General features: G+C 56.9%; 6 non-coding genes across 6 annotated transcripts; all 6 read left to right on the top strand.

The window, feature by feature from the left end:
• Positions 1-993: 993 nt before the first annotated feature.
• Positions 994-1,112, top strand: LOC150062955 (5S ribosomal RNA). Its single transcript, XR_016535665.1, has one exon. It is a non-coding gene; the product is annotated as a 5S ribosomal RNA (ribosomal RNA).
• Positions 1,113-3,639: 2,527 nt separating this feature from the next.
• LOC150062954 (5S ribosomal RNA) lies at positions 3,640-3,758 on the top strand. The gene has a single exon (XR_016535663.1). It is a non-coding gene; the product is annotated as a 5S ribosomal RNA (ribosomal RNA).
• A 2,515-nt stretch (positions 3,759-6,273) lies between these two features.
• LOC150062953 (5S ribosomal RNA) lies at positions 6,274-6,392 on the top strand. The gene has a single exon (XR_016535662.1). It is a non-coding gene; the product is annotated as a 5S ribosomal RNA (ribosomal RNA).
• A 2,503-nt stretch (positions 6,393-8,895) lies between these two features.
• On the top strand, positions 8,896-9,014 carry LOC150062952 (5S ribosomal RNA). Its single transcript, XR_016535661.1, has one exon. It is a non-coding gene; the product is annotated as a 5S ribosomal RNA (ribosomal RNA).
• A 2,507-nt stretch (positions 9,015-11,521) lies between these two features.
• Positions 11,522-11,640, top strand: LOC150062951 (5S ribosomal RNA). The gene has a single exon (XR_016535660.1). It is a non-coding gene; the product is annotated as a 5S ribosomal RNA (ribosomal RNA).
• Positions 11,641-14,167: 2,527 nt separating this feature from the next.
• On the top strand, positions 14,168-14,286 carry LOC150062950 (5S ribosomal RNA). Its single transcript, XR_016535659.1, has one exon. It is a non-coding gene; the product is annotated as a 5S ribosomal RNA (ribosomal RNA).
• The last annotated feature ends 714 nt before the right edge of the window (positions 14,287-15,000 follow it).

The following is a 15,000-nucleotide window of genomic DNA, read 5'->3' as shown; positions in this document are numbered from 1 at the left end:
CTTCCACTTAGGCTTCCCATTCCTGGTAGGCTAAGCATAGCAACCTAAAGAGGCTGCATCAGAGGTGCCACTGAAGGCTCTCATGAGATGGGAGGCTTAGGGTGACACTGGGCTGGGGCTTTGGCTCCGGGTCAGGGTCAGAATGGGGCTCAAGTTTAGCGTCAGGAAGAGGTAGGGGACAGGTTGAAGGTGTGATTTCAGGCAGACATTGTGGCTTAGGGTGAGTCTTGGGAGAGGTTTGGGCTTAGGTGTGGGCTTGAAATCGGGTAGAGGCTTTAGGTGAGGCTTACTGGTGGGGCGAGGAGTGACACTCTCCTTAGGATCCATTTCTGGCTTCGGCTTCCATTTAGGATGAGGTTTAGGTCGAAGGTCCTTCTGAAACAGCACCAGCCAAGTGAATTCCACATTGCTCTGCAAACCCCACTCTTCTCCTCGCATCGTGGCCGGTGGCCAAGCAAGGTCGGGGAGGTAGAGGAGTGAGATCCAAATCTTGAAGAAGCAGCCAAACTCTCCCACATCCATGCAAAGATCACATCGGGCCCTTGGTAGTCGTGGCCTCTGAAGACAAGTGGTGAACCTTGCAAGTCACCTGGCCTTAAAGCTGCTCTTCAACGTGCAACCCTCATGCAGGCTAGAGGGTTACATGGAAGGTGAGCCTCTGGGAAAACAGTCCTGCGTCCTCTGCCTTCCCAAGAGACAGAGAGCAACAGAGACAGACAGACAGACAGACAGAGGGAGAGAGGGTGAGAGGGAGAGAGAGAAAGCGAAAGAGGAGGAGAAAGGCAGCGGTGAGCGGCGGCGAGAGCAGCAGGCTGGGCGCAGAGGCTGTGCTGGGTGGGTTGGATCAGGTCCCCCAAGCAGCGGCAGCAGGTGCGTGTGAGGCCAGAGCGGCAGAGGCAGAGGCTGCAGAGGCTGGCAAGGGTGCAGCGGCGAGCGGAGGCTCCCCGCAGAGGCAGCGAGCAGCAGTTGGGGCTTTGGGAAGCAGTGTGAGGCGTCTACGGCCATACCACCCTGAACGCGCCCGATCTCGTCTGATCTCGGAAGCTAAGCAGGGTCGGGCCTGGTTAGTACTTGGATGGGAGACCGCCTGGGAATACCGGGTGCTGTAGGCTTTTGCCTCCGCTCCCCAGCCCACTAGGCTGCTTGCTGCCTCACAGCCACTGCCCAATACTTTTAGGCTCACTCACTGCCTCGCACCTCCACCTCAACCCAACATCACACCAGCCACAGGGGAAAAGACAGCTAGCTGTCTGGATGCATAACTCACACCACACAGCCTGGCAGGCACGCAATGCTTTCCACCTAGGAAAAGCAGGAAAACCCAGGCCTGGGCCGGCCTGACGCCCAGCCTCACCGCTGACAGCTTGGCCTGAGACCACACCACATTCCTACACAGGACAGGACACTTCTTCTGGGCAGCACAAAGGCACCTGGCCTCCTCTTGCTCCTGCAATCCTGACCACATCCTCCCAACCACTCCTGAAAAGCAGCTCATGAACACAAGGCTAGGCTTGTGGCTCCAGGACTGAAAGGCCTGCCCGGCCAGCCGGAACTCACACCACCCTGGGTTAAGCCCTGCTACCCCAGATGGCTTGGTTGCGGGCTTGGAGGCTTCCTCCTGCCATGGGTTGAGTTTGCGTGGGCCGGGTAGATGGGCTCATGGGGAAAGTGGATGGAAGTGTACATGGATGCATGGATGCATGGGTAGACAGCTGGATGCATGGCTGACTGGATGGATGGCTGGATGGATGGCTGGATGGATGCCTAGGTGCATAGTGGGTGTATGGATGGATGCGGGCACGCATGCATGCATGGATGGTGGATGCATGCGTGCATGGTTGGGTCGGTGGATGCATGCCTGGATCCACCCATGGATGCCGGGGTGGCTGGCCGTACAGCCTGATTCATGGATGGATGTTGATTGGATGGATGGTGGATGGATGGACGGAGCCACGCGTGGAAGGATGCATGGATGGATGGACTGAAAGATACATAGATAGATAGATAGATAGATAGATAGATAGATAGATAGATAGATTGATAGATACATAGATCGACCGATGGATGGATGGATGGATGGATGGATGGATGGATGGATGGATGGATGGATGGATGGATTGCTGGATGACTGGCTGGCTGGCTGGCTGGCTGGCTGGCTGACTGGCTGGCTGGCTGGATGGATGGATGGATGGATGGAGGGATGCTGAGACACTCTGCAGTGTGTACTGACAGTTTCAGCTGGCCTAGCACTGACTGGGAGGCTCTGAGTTCTCTTCCCCACAGTGGGCAAACAAGCAAACACTGGCTGCTTCTTTCCTCTTCTTCCTGCTAGAGACACACGTTGTCCTTTCGCGGGGTGCACTGCATAGACTTGGAAAGTAGCGGCAGGGTAGATGAGGAGGAACGAGGCCCGGGAAACGGGCGCCGGCAACGTTGCCGAGACAAATGCTCCCGGAATTCTGGAGTTCCTGGATTCCAAGCACAGAGCACCCTTTTCTTGCTTGGGTGGAGGGCTTCCACTCCAACCCGAGGCATGGGTGTGTGTTCCAGTGAGGCTTGGCCTTAGGTTGTTAGCCTTCTTGGGAGCCTGAGCACTAAGGATGAGGGGTTCCAGTGGGCTGAGACGTGAGGCCACGGTTCTGCTTCCACTTAGGCTTCCCATTCCTGGTAGGCTAAGCATAGCAACCTAAAGAGGCTGCATCAGAGGTGCCACTGAAGGCTCTCATGAGATGGGAGGCTTAGGGTGACACTGGGCTGGGGCTTTGGCTCCGGGTCAGGGTCAGAATGGGGCTCAAGTTTAGCGTCAGGAAGAGGTAGGGGACAGGTTGAAGGTGTGATTTCAGGCAGACATTGTGGCTTAGGGTGAGTCTTGGGAGAGGTTTGGGCTTAGGTGTGGGCTTGAAATCGGGTAGAGGCTTTAGGTGAGGCTTACTGGTGGGGCGAGGAGTGACACTCTCCTTAGGATCCATTTCTGGCTTCGGCTTCCATTTAGGATGAGGTTTAGGTCGAAGGTCCTTCTGAAACAGCACCAGCCAAGTGAATTCCACATTGCTCTGCAAACCCCACTCTTCTCCTCGCATCGTGGCCGGTGGCCAAGCAAGGTCGGGGAGGTAGAGGAGTGAGATCCAAATCTTGAAGAAGCAGCCAAACTCTCCCACATCCATGCAAAGATCACATCGGGCCCTTGGTAGTCGTGGCCTCTGAAGACAAGTGGTGAACCTTGCAAGTCACCTGGCCTTAAAGCTGCTCTTCAACGTGCAACCCTCATGCAGGCTAGAGGGTTACATGGAAGGTGAGCCTCTGGGAAAACAGTCCTGCGTCCTCTGCCTTCCCAAGAGACAGAGAGCAACAGAGACAGACAGACAGACAGACAGACAGAGGGAGAGAGGGTGAGAGGGAGAGAGAGAAAGCGAAAGAGGAGGAGAAAGGCAGCGGTGAGCGGCGGCGAGAGCAGCAGGCTGGGCGCAGAGGCTGTGCTGGGTGGGTTGGATCAGGTCCCCCAAGCAGCGGCAGCAGGTGCGTGTGAGGCCAGAGCGGCAGAGGCAGAGGCTGCAGAGGCTGGCAAGGGTGCAGCGGCGAGCGGAGGCTCCCCGCAGAGGCAGCGAGCAGCAGTTGGGGCTTTGGGAAGCAGTGTGAGGCGTCTACGGCCATACCACCCTGAACGCGCCCGATCTCGTCTGATCTCGGAAGCTAAGCAGGGTCGGGCCTGGTTAGTACTTGGATGGGAGACCGCCTGGGAATACCGGGTGCTGTAGGCTTTTGCCTCCGCTCCCCAGCCCACTAGGCTGCTTGCTGCCTCACAGCCACTGCCCAATACTTTTAGGCTCACTCACTGCCTCGCACCTCCACCTCAACCCAACATCACACCAGCCACAGGGGAAAAGACAGCTAGCTGTCTGGATGCATAACTCACACCACACAGCCTGGCAGGCACGCAATGCTTTCCACCTAGGAAAAGCAGGAAAACCCAGGCCTGGGCCGGCCTGACGCCCAGCCTCACCGCTGACAGCTTGGCCTGAGACCACACCACATTCCTACACAGGACAGGACACTTCTTCTGGGCAGCACAAAGGCACCTGGCCTCCTCTTGCTCCTGCAATCCTGACCACATCCTCCCAACCACTCCTGAAAAGCAGCTCATGAACACAAGGCTAGGCTTGTGGCTCCAGGACTGAAAGGCCTGCCCGGCCAGCCGGAACTCACACCACCCTGGGTTAAGCCCTGCTACCCCAGATGGCTTGGTTGCGGGCTTGGAGGCTTCCTCCTGCCATGGGTTGAGTTTGCGTGGGCCGGGTAGATGGGCTCATGGGGAAAGTGGATGGAAGTGTACATGGATGCATGGATGCATGGGTAGACAGCTGGATGCATGGCTGACTGGATGGATGGCTGGATGGATGGCTGGATGGATGCCTAGGTGCATAGTGGGTGTATGGATGGATGCGGGCACGCATGCATGCATGCATGGATGGTGGATGCATGCGTGCATGGTTGGGTCGGTGGATGCATGCCTGGATCCACCCATGGATGCCGGGGTGGCTGGCCGTACAGCCTGATTCATGGATGGATGTTGATTGGATGGATGGTGGATGGATGGACGGAGCCACGCGTGGAAGGATGCATGGATGGATGGACTGAAAGATACATAGATAGATAGATAGATAGATAGATAGATAGATAGATAGATAGATTGATAGATACATAGATCGACCGATGGATGGATGGATGGATGGATGGATGGATGGATGGATGGATTGCTGGATGACTGGCTGGCTGGCTGGCTGGCTGGCTGGCTGACTGGCTGGCTGGCTGGATGGATGGATGGATGGATGGAGGGATGCTGAGACACTCTGCAGTGTGTACTGACAGTTTCAGCTGGCCTAGCACTGACTGGGAGGCTCTGAGTTCTCTTCCCCACAGTGGGCAAACAAGCAAACACTGGCTGCTTCTTTCCTCTTCTTCCTGCTAGAGACACACGTTGTCCTTTCGCGGGGTGCACTGCATAGACTTGGAAAGTAGCGGCAGGGTAGATGAGGAGGAACGAGGCCCGGGAAACGGGCGCCGGCAACGTTGCCGAGACAAATGCTCCCGGAATTCTGGAGTTCCTGGATTCCAAGCACAGAGCACCCTTTTCTTGCTTGGGTGGAGGGCTTCCACTCCAACCCGAGGCATGGGTGTGTGTTCCAGTGAGGCTTGGCCTTAGGTTGTTAGCCTTCTTGGGAGCCTGAGCACTAAGGATGAGGGGTTCCAGTGGGCTGAGACGTGAGGCCACGGTTCTGCTTCCACTTAGGCTTCCCATTCCTGGTAGGCTAAGCATAGCAACCTAAAGAGGCTGCATCAGAGGTGCCACTGAAGGCTCTCATGAGATGGGAGGCTTAGGGTGACACTGGGCTGGGGCTTTGGCTCCGGGTCAGGGTCAGAATGGGGCTCAAGTTTAGCGTCAGGAAGAGGTAGGGGACAGGTTGAAGGTGTGATTTCAGGCAGACATTGTGGCTTAGGGTGAGTCTTGGGAGAGGTTTGGGCTTAGGTGTGGGCTTGAAATCGGGTAGAGGCTTTAGGTGAGGCTTACTGGTGGGGCGAGGAGTGACACTCTCCTTAGGATCCATTTCTGGCTTCGGCTTCCATTTAGGATGAGGTTTAGGTCGAAGGTCCTTCTGAAACAGCACCAGCCAAGTGAATTCCACATTGCTCTGCAAACCCCACTCTTCTCCTCGCATCGTGGCCGGTGGCCAAGCAAGGTCGGGGAGGTAGAGGAGTGAGATCCAAATCTTGAAGAAGCAGCCAAACTCTCCCACATCCATGCAAAGATCACATCGGGCCCTTGGTAGTCGTGGCCTCTGAAGACAAGTGGTGAACCTTGCAAGTCACCTGGCCTTAAAGCTGCTCTTCAACGTGCAACCCTCATGCAGGCTAGAGGGTTACATGGAAGGTGAGCCTCTGGGAAAACAGTCCTGCGTCCTCTGCCTTCCCAAGAGACAGAGAGCAACAGAGACAGACAGACAGACAGACAGACAGAGGGAGAGAGGGTGAGAGGGAGAGAGAGAAAGCGAAAGAGGAGGAGAAAGGCAGCGGTGAGCGGCGGCGAGAGCAGCAGGCTGGGCGCAGAGGCTGTGCTGGGTGGGTTGGATCAGGTCCCCCAAGCAGCGGCAGCAGGTGCGTGTGAGGCCAGAGCGGCAGAGGCAGAGGCTGCAGAGGCTGGCAAGGGTGCAGCGGCGAGCGGAGGCTCCCCGCAGAGGCAGCGAGCAGCAGTTGGGGCTTTGGGAAGCAGTGTGAGGCGTCTACGGCCATACCACCCTGAACGCGCCCGATCTCGTCTGATCTCGGAAGCTAAGCAGGGTCGGGCCTGGTTAGTACTTGGATGGGAGACCGCCTGGGAATACCGGGTGCTGTAGGCTTTTGCCTCCGCTCCCCAGCCCACTAGGCTGCTTGCTGCCTCACAGCCACTGCCCAATACTTTTAGGCTCACTCACTGCCTCGCACCTCCACCTCAACCCAACATCACACCAGCCACAGGGGAAAAGACAGCTAGCTGTCTGGATGCATAACTCACACCACACAGCCTGGCAGGCACGCAATGCTTTCCACCTAGGAAAAGCAGGAAAACCCAGGCCTGGGCCGGCCTGACGCCCAGCCTCACCGCTGACAGCTTGGCCTGAGACCACACCACATTCCTACACAGGACAGGACACTTCTTCTGGGCAGCACAAAGGCACCTGGCCTCCTCTTGCTCCTGCAATCCTGACCACATCCTCCCAACCACTCCTGAAAAGCAGCTCATGAACACAAGGCTAGGCTTGTGGCTCCAGGACTGAAAGGCCTGCCCGGCCAGCCGGAACTCACACCACCCTGGGTTAAGCCCTGCTACCCCAGATGGCTTGGTTGCGGGCTTGGAGGCTTCCTCCTGCCATGGGTTGAGTTTGCGTGGGCCGGGTAGATGGGCTCATGGGGAAAGTGGATGGAAGTGTACATGGATGCATGGATGCATGGGTAGACAGCTGGATGCATGGCTGACTGGATGGATGGCTGGATGGATGGCTGGATGGATGCCTAGGTGCATAGTGGGTGTATGGATGGATGCGGGCACGCATGCATGCATGGATGGTGGATGCATGCGTGCATGGTTGGGTCGGTGGATGCATGCCTGGATCCACCCATGGATGCCGGGGTGGCTGGCCGTACAGCCTGATTCATGGATGGATGTTGATTGGATGGATGGTGGATGGATGGACGGAGCCACGCGTGGAAGGATGCATGGATGGATGGACTGAAAGATACATAGATAGATAGATAGATAGATAGATAGATAGATAGATAGATAGATTGATAGATACATAGATCGACCGATGGATGGATGGATGGATGGATGGATGGATGGATTGCTGGATGACTGGCTGGCTGGCTGGCTGGCTGGCTGGCTGACTGGCTGGCTGGCTGGATGGATGGATGGATGGATGGAGGGATGCTGAGACACTCTGCAGTGTGTACTGACAGTTTCAGCTGGCCTAGCACTGACTGGGAGGCTCTGAGTTCTCTTCCCCACAGTGGGCAAACAAGCAAACACTGGCTGCTTCTTTCCTCTTCTTCCTGCTAGAGACACACGTTGTCCTTTCGCGGGGTGCACTGCATAGACTTGGAAAGTAGCGGCAGGGTAGATGAGGAGGAACGAGGCCCGGGAAACGGGCGCCGGCAACGTTGCCGAGACAAATGCTCCCGGAATTCTGGAGTTCCTGGATTCCAAGCACAGAGCACCCTTTTCTTGCTTGGGTGGAGGGCTTCCACTGCAACCCGAGGCATGGGTGTGTGTTCCAGTGAGGCTTGGCCTTAGGTTGTTAGCCTTCTTGGGAGCCTGAGCACTAAGGATGAGGGGTTCCAGTGGGCTGAGACGTGAGGCCACGGTTCTGCTTCCACTTAGGCTTCCCATTCCTGGTAGGCTAAGCATAGCAACCTAAAGAGGCTGCATCAGAGGTGCCACTGAAGGCTCTCATGAGATGGGAGGCTTAGGGTGACACTGGGCTGGGGCTTTGGCTCCGGGTCAGGGTCAGAATGGGGCTCAAGTTTAGCGTCAGGAAGAGGTAGGGGACAGGTTGAAGGTGTGATTTCAGGCAGACATTGTGGCTTAGGGTGAGTCTTGGGAGAGGTTTGGGCTTAGGTGTGGGCTTGAAATCGGGTAGAGGCTTTAGGTGAGGCTTACTGGTGGGGCGAGGAGTGACACTCTCCTTAGGATCCATTTCTGGCTTCGGCTTCCATTTAGGATGAGGTTTAGGTCGAAGGTCCTTCTGAAACAGCACCAGCCAAGTGAATTCCACATTGCTCTGCAAACCCCACTCTTCTCCTCGCATCGTGGCCGGTGGCCAAGCAAGGTCGGGGAGGTAGAGGAGTGAGATCCAAATCTTGAAGAAGCAGCCAAACTCTCCCACATCCATGCAAAGATCACATCGGGCCCTTGGTAGTCGTGGCCTCTGAAGACAAGTGGTGAACCTTGCAAGTCACCTGGCCTTAAAGCTGCTCTTCAACGTGCAACCCTCATGCAGGCTAGAGGGTTACATGGAAGGTGAGCCTCTGGGAAAACAGTCCTGCGTCCTCTGCCTTCCCAAGAGACAGAGAGCAACAGAGACAGACAGACAGACAGACAGACAGAGGGAGAGAGGGTGAGAGGGAGAGAGAGAAAGCGAAAGAGGAGGAGAAAGGCAGCGGTGAGCGGCGGCGAGAGCAGCAGGCTGGGCGCAGAGGCTGTGCTGGGTGGGTTGGATCAGGTCCCCCAAGCAGCGGCAGCAGGTGCGTGTGAGGCCAGAGCGGCAGAGGCAGAGGCTGCAGAGGCTGGCAAGGGTGCAGCGGCGAGCGGAGGCTCCCCGCAGAGGCAGCGAGCAGCAGTTGGGGCTTTGGGAAGCAGTGTGAGGCGTCTACGGCCATACCACCCTGAACGCGCCCGATCTCGTCTGATCTCGGAAGCTAAGCAGGGTCGGGCCTGGTTAGTACTTGGATGGGAGACCGCCTGGGAATACCGGGTGCTGTAGGCTTTTGCCTCCGCTCCCCAGCCCACTAGGCTGCTTGCTGCCTCACAGCCACTGCCCAATACTTTTAGGCTCACTCACTGCCTCGCACCTCCACCTCAACCCAACATCACACCAGCCACAGGGGAAAAGACAGCTAGCTGTCTGGATGCATAACTCACACCACACAGCCTGGCAGGCACGCAATGCTTTCCACCTAGGAAAAGCAGGAAAACCCAGGCCTGGGCCGGCCTGACGCCCAGCCTCACCGCTGACAGCTTGGCCTGAGACCACACCACATTCCTACACAGGACAGGACACTTCTTCTGGGCAGCACAAAGGCACCTGGCCTCCTCTTGCTCCTGCAATCCTGACCACATCCTCCCAACCACTCCTGAAAAGCAGCTCATGAACACAAGGCTAGGCTTGTGGCTCCAGGACTGAAAGGCCTGCCCGGCCAGCCGGAACTCACACCACCCTGGGTTAAGCCCTGCTACCCCAGATGGCTTGGTTGCGGGCTTGGAGGCTTCCTCCTGCCATGGGTTGAGTTTGCGTGGGCCGGGTAGATGGGCTCATGGGGAAAGTGGATGGAAGTGTACATGGATGCATGGATGCATGGGTAGACAGCTGGATGCATGGCTGACTGGATGGATGGCTGGATGGATGGCTGGATGGATGCCTAGGTGCATAGTGGGTGTATGGATGGATGCGGGCACGCATGCATGCATGGATGGTGGATGCATGCGTGCATGGTTGGGTCGGTGGATGCATGCCTGGATCCACCCATGGATGCCGGGGTGGCTGGCCGTACAGCCTGATTCATGGATGGATGTTGATTGGATGGATGGTGGATGGATGGACGGAGCCACGCGTGGAAGGATGCATGGATGGATGGACTGAAAGATACATAGATAGATAGATAGATAGATAGATAGATAGATAGATAGATTGATAGATACATAGATCGACCGATGGATGGATGGATGGATGGATGGATGGATGGATGGATGGATTGCTGGATGACTGGCTGGCTGGCTGGCTGGCTGGCTGGCTGACTGGCTGGCTGGCTGGATGGATGGATGGATGGATGGAGGGATGCTGAGACACTCTGCAGTGTGTACTGACAGTTTCAGCTGGCCTAGCACTGACTGGGAGGCTCTGAGTTCTCTTCCCCACAGTGGGCAAACAAGCAAACACTGGCTGCTTCTTTCCTCTTCTTCCTGCTAGAGACACACGTTGTCCTTTCGCGGGGTGCACTGCATAGACTTGGAAAGTAGCGGCAGGGTAGATGAGGAGGAACGAGGCCCGGGAAACGGGCGCCGGCAACGTTGCCGAGACAAATGCTCCCGGAATTCTGGAGTTCCTGGATTCCAAGCACAGAGCACCCTTTTCTTGCTTGGGTGGAGGGCTTCCACTCCAACCCGAGGCATGGGTGTGTGTTCCAGTGAGGCTTGGCCTTAGGTTGTTAGCCTTCTTGGGAGCCTGAGCACTAAGGATGAGGGGTTCCAGTGGGCTGAGACGTGAGGCCACGGTTCTGCTTCCACTTAGGCTTCCCATTCCTGGTAGGCTAAGCATAGCAACCTAAAGAGGCTGCATCAGAGGTGCCACTGAAGGCTCTCATGAGATGGGAGGCTTAGGGTGACACTGGGCTGGGGCTTTGGCTCCGGGTCAGGGTCAGAATGGGGCTCAAGTTTAGCGTCAGGAAGAGGTAGGGGACAGGTTGAAGGTGTGATTTCAGGCAGACATTGTGGCTTAGGGTGAGTCTTGGGAGAGGTTTGGGCTTAGGTGTGGGCTTGAAATCGGGTAGAGGCTTTAGGTGAGGCTTACTGGTGGGGCGAGGAGTGACACTCTCCTTAGGATCCATTTCTGGCTTCGGCTTCCATTTAGGATGAGGTTTAGGTCGAAGGTCCTTCTGAAACAGCACCAGCCAAGTGAATTCCACATTGCTCTGCAAACCCCACTCTTCTCCTCGCATCGTGGCCGGTGGCCAAGCAAGGTCGGGGAGGTAGAGGAGTGAGATCCAAATCTTGAAGAAGCAGCCAAACTCTCCCACATCCATGCAAAGATCACATCGGGCCCTTGGTAGTCGTGGCCTCTGAAGACAAGTGGTGAACCTTGCAAGTCACCTGGCCTTAAAGCTGCTCTTCAACGTGCAACCCTCATGCAGGCTAGAGGGTTACATGGAAGGTGAGCCTCTGGGAAAACAGTCCTGCGTCCTCTGCCTTCCCAAGAGACAGAGAGCAACAGAGACAGACAGACAGACAGACAGACAGAGGGAGAGAGGGTGAGAGGGAGAGAGAGAAAGCGAAAGAGGAGGAGAAAGGCAGCGGTGAGCGGCGGCGAGAGCAGCAGGCTGGGCGCAGAGGCTGTGCTGGGTGGGTTGGATCAGGTCCCCCAAGCAGCGGCAGCAGGTGCGTGTGAGGCCAGAGCGGCAGAGGCAGAGGCTGCAGAGGCTGGCAAGGGTGCAGCGGCGAGCGGAGGCTCCCCGCAGAGGCAGCGAGCAGCAGTTGGGGCTTTGGGAAGCAGTGTGAGGCGTCTACGGCCATACCACCCTGAACGCGCCCGATCTCGTCTGATCTCGGAAGCTAAGCAGGGTCGGGCCTGGTTAGTACTTGGATGGGAGACCGCCTGGGAATACCGGGTGCTGTAGGCTTTTGCCTCCGCTCCCCAGCCCACTAGGCTGCTTGCTGCCTCACAGCCACTGCCCAATACTTTTAGGCTCACTCACTGCCTCGCACCTCCACCTCAACCCAACATCACACCAGCCACAGGGGAAAAGACAGCTAGCTGTCTGGATGCATAACTCACACCACACAGCCTGGCAGGCACGCAATGCTTTCCACCTAGGAAAAGCAGGAAAACCCAGGCCTGGGCCGGCCTGACGCCCAGCCTCACCGCTGACAGCTTGGCCTGAGACCACACCACATTCCTACACAGGACAGGACACTTCTTCTGGGCAGCACAAAGGCACCTGGCCTCCTCTTGCTCCTGCAATCCTGACCACATCCTCCCAACCACTCCTGAAAAGCAGCTCATGAACACAAGGCTAGGCTTGTGGCTCCAGGACTGAAAGGCCTGCCCGGCCAGCCGGAACTCACACCACCCTGGGTTAAGCCCTGCTACCCCAGATGGCTTGGTTGCGGGCTTGGAGGCTTCCTCCTGCCATGGGTTGAGTTTGCGTGGGCCGGGTAGATGGGCTCATGGGGAAAGTGGATGGAAGTGTACATGGATGCATGGATGCATGGGTAGACAGCTGGATGCATGGCTGACTGGATGGATGGCTGGATGGATGGCTGGATGGATGCCTAGGTGCATAGTGGGTGTATGGATGGATGCGGGCACGCATGCATGCATGGATGGTGGATGCATGCGTGCATGGTTGGGTCGGTGGATGCATGCCTGGATCCACCCATGGATGCCGGGGTGGCTGGCCGTACAGCCTGATTCATGGATGGATGTTGATTGGATGGATGGTGGATGGATGGACGGAGCCACGCGTGGAAGGATGCATGGATGGATGGACTGAAAGATACATAGATAGATAGATAGATAGATAGATAGATAGATAGATAGATAGATAGATTGATAGATACATAGATCGACCGATGGATGGATGGATGGATGGATGGATGGATGGATGGATGGATGGATGGATGGATTGCTGGATGACTGGCTGGCTGGCTGGCTGGCTGGCTGGCTGACTGGCTGGCTGGCTGGCTGGATGGATGGATGGATGGAGGGATGCTGAGACACTCTGCAGTGTGTACTGACAGTTTCAGCTGGCCTAGCACTGACTGGGAGGCTCTGAGTTCTCTTCCCCACAGTGGGCAAACAAGCAAACACTGGCTGCTTCTTTCCTCTTCTTCCTGCTAGAGACACACGTTGTCCTTTCGCGGGGTGCACTGCATAGACTTGGAAAGTAGCGGCAGGGTAGATGAGGAGGAACGAGGCCCGGGAAACGGGCGCCGGCAACGTTGCCGAGACAAATGCTCCCGGAATTCTGGAGTTCCTGGATTCCAAGCACAGAGCACCCTTTTCTTGCTTGGGTGGAGGGCTTCCACTCCAACCCGAGGCATGGGTGTGTGTTCCAGTGAGGCTTGGCCTTAGGTTGTTAGCCTTCTTGGGAGCCTGAGCACTAAGGATGAGGGGTTCCAGTGGGCTGAGACGTGAGGCCACGGTTCTGCTTCCACTTAGGCTTCCCATTCCTGGTAGGCTAAGCATAGCAACCTAAAGAGGCTGCATCAGAGGTGCCACTGAAGGCTCTCATGAGATGGGAGGCTTAGGGTGACACTGGGCTGGGGCTTTGGCTCCGGGTCAGGGTCAGAATGGGGCTCAAGTTTAGCGTCAGGAAGAGGTAGGGGACAGGTTGAAGGTGTGATTTCAGGCAGACATTGTGGCTTAGGGTGAGTCTTGGGAGAGGTTTGGGCTTAGGTGTGGGCTTGAAATCGGGTAGAGGCTTTAGGTGAGGTTTACTGGTGGGGCGAGGAGTGACACTCTCCTTAGGATCCATTTCTGGCTTCGGCTTCCATTTAGGATGAGGTTTAGGTCGAAGGTCCTTCTGAAACAGCACCAGCCAAGTGAATTCCACATTGCTCTGCAAACCCCACTCTTCTCCTCGCATCGTGGCCGGTGGCCAAGCAAGGTCGGGGAGGTAGAGGAGTGAGATCCAAATCTTGAAGAAGCAGCCAAACTCTCCCACATCCATGCAAAGATCACATCGGGCCCTTGGTAGTCGTGGCCTCTGAAGACAAGTGGTGAACCTTGCAAGTCACCTGGCCTTAAAGCTGCTCTTCAACGTGCAACCCTCATGCAGGCTAGAGGGTTACATGGAAGGTGAGCCTCTGGGAAAACAGTCCTGCGTCCTCTGCCTTCCCAAGAGACAGAGAGCAACAGAGACAGACAGACAGACAGACAGACAGAGGGAGAGAGGGTGAGAGGGAGAGAGAGAAAGCGAAAGAGGAGGAGAAAGGCAGCGGTGAGCGGCGGCGAGAGCAGCAGGCTGGGCGCAGAGGCTGTGCTGGGTGGGTTGGATCAGGTCCCCCAAGCAGCGGCAGCAGGTGCGTGTGAGGCCAGAGCGGCAGAGGCAGAGGCTGCAGAGGCTGGCAAGGGTGCAGCGGCGAGCGGAGGCTCCCCGCAGAGGCAGCGAGCAGCAGTTGGGGCTTTGGGAAGCAGTGTGAGGCGTCTACGGCCATACCACCCTGAACGCGCCCGATCTCGTCTGATCTCGGAAGCTAAGCAGGGTCGGGCCTGGTTAGTACTTGGATGGGAGACCGCCTGGGAATACCGGGTGCTGTAGGCTTTTGCCTCCGCTCCCCAGCCCACTAGGCTGCTTGCTGCCTCACAGCCACTGCCCAATACTTTTAGGCTCACTCACTGCCTCGCACCTCCACCTCAACCCAACATCACACCAGCCACAGGGGAAAAGACAGCTAGCTGTCTGGATGCATAACTCACACCACACAGCCTGGCAGGCACGCAATGCTTTCCACCTAGGAAAAGCAGGAAAACCCAGGCCTGGGCCGGCCTGACGCCCAGCCTCACCGCTGACAGCTTGGCCTGAGACCACACCACATTCCTACACAGGACAGGACACTTCTTCTGGGCAGCACAAAGGCACCTGGCCTCCTCTTGCTCCTGCAATCCTGACCACATCCTCCCAACCACTCCTGAAAAGCAGCTCATGAACACAAGGCTAGGCTTGTGGCTCCAGGACTGAAAGGCCTGCCCGGCCAGCCGGAACTCACACCACCCTGGGTTAAGCCCTGCTACCCCAGATGGCTTGGTTGCGGGCTTGGAGGCTTCCTCCTGCCATGGGTTGAGTTTGCGTGGGCCGGGTAGATGGGCTCATGGGGAAAGTGGATGGAAGTGTACATGGATGCATGGATGCATGGGTAGACAGCTGGATGCATGGCTGACTGGATGGATGGCTGGATGGATGGCTGGATGGATGCCTAGGTGCATAGTGGGTGTATGGATGGATGCGGGCACGCATGCATGCATGGATGGTGGATGC

Source organism: Megascapheus bottae, chromosome 5 (assembly GCF_031878675.1).
Source record: "Megascapheus bottae isolate mThoBot1 chromosome 5, mThoBot2.hap1, whole genome shotgun sequence".
In the NCBI taxonomy this organism is placed as follows: Eukaryota; Metazoa; Chordata; class Mammalia; order Rodentia; family Geomyidae; genus Megascapheus; species Megascapheus bottae.
This window is presented reverse-complemented; position numbering and strand designations above follow the sequence as displayed.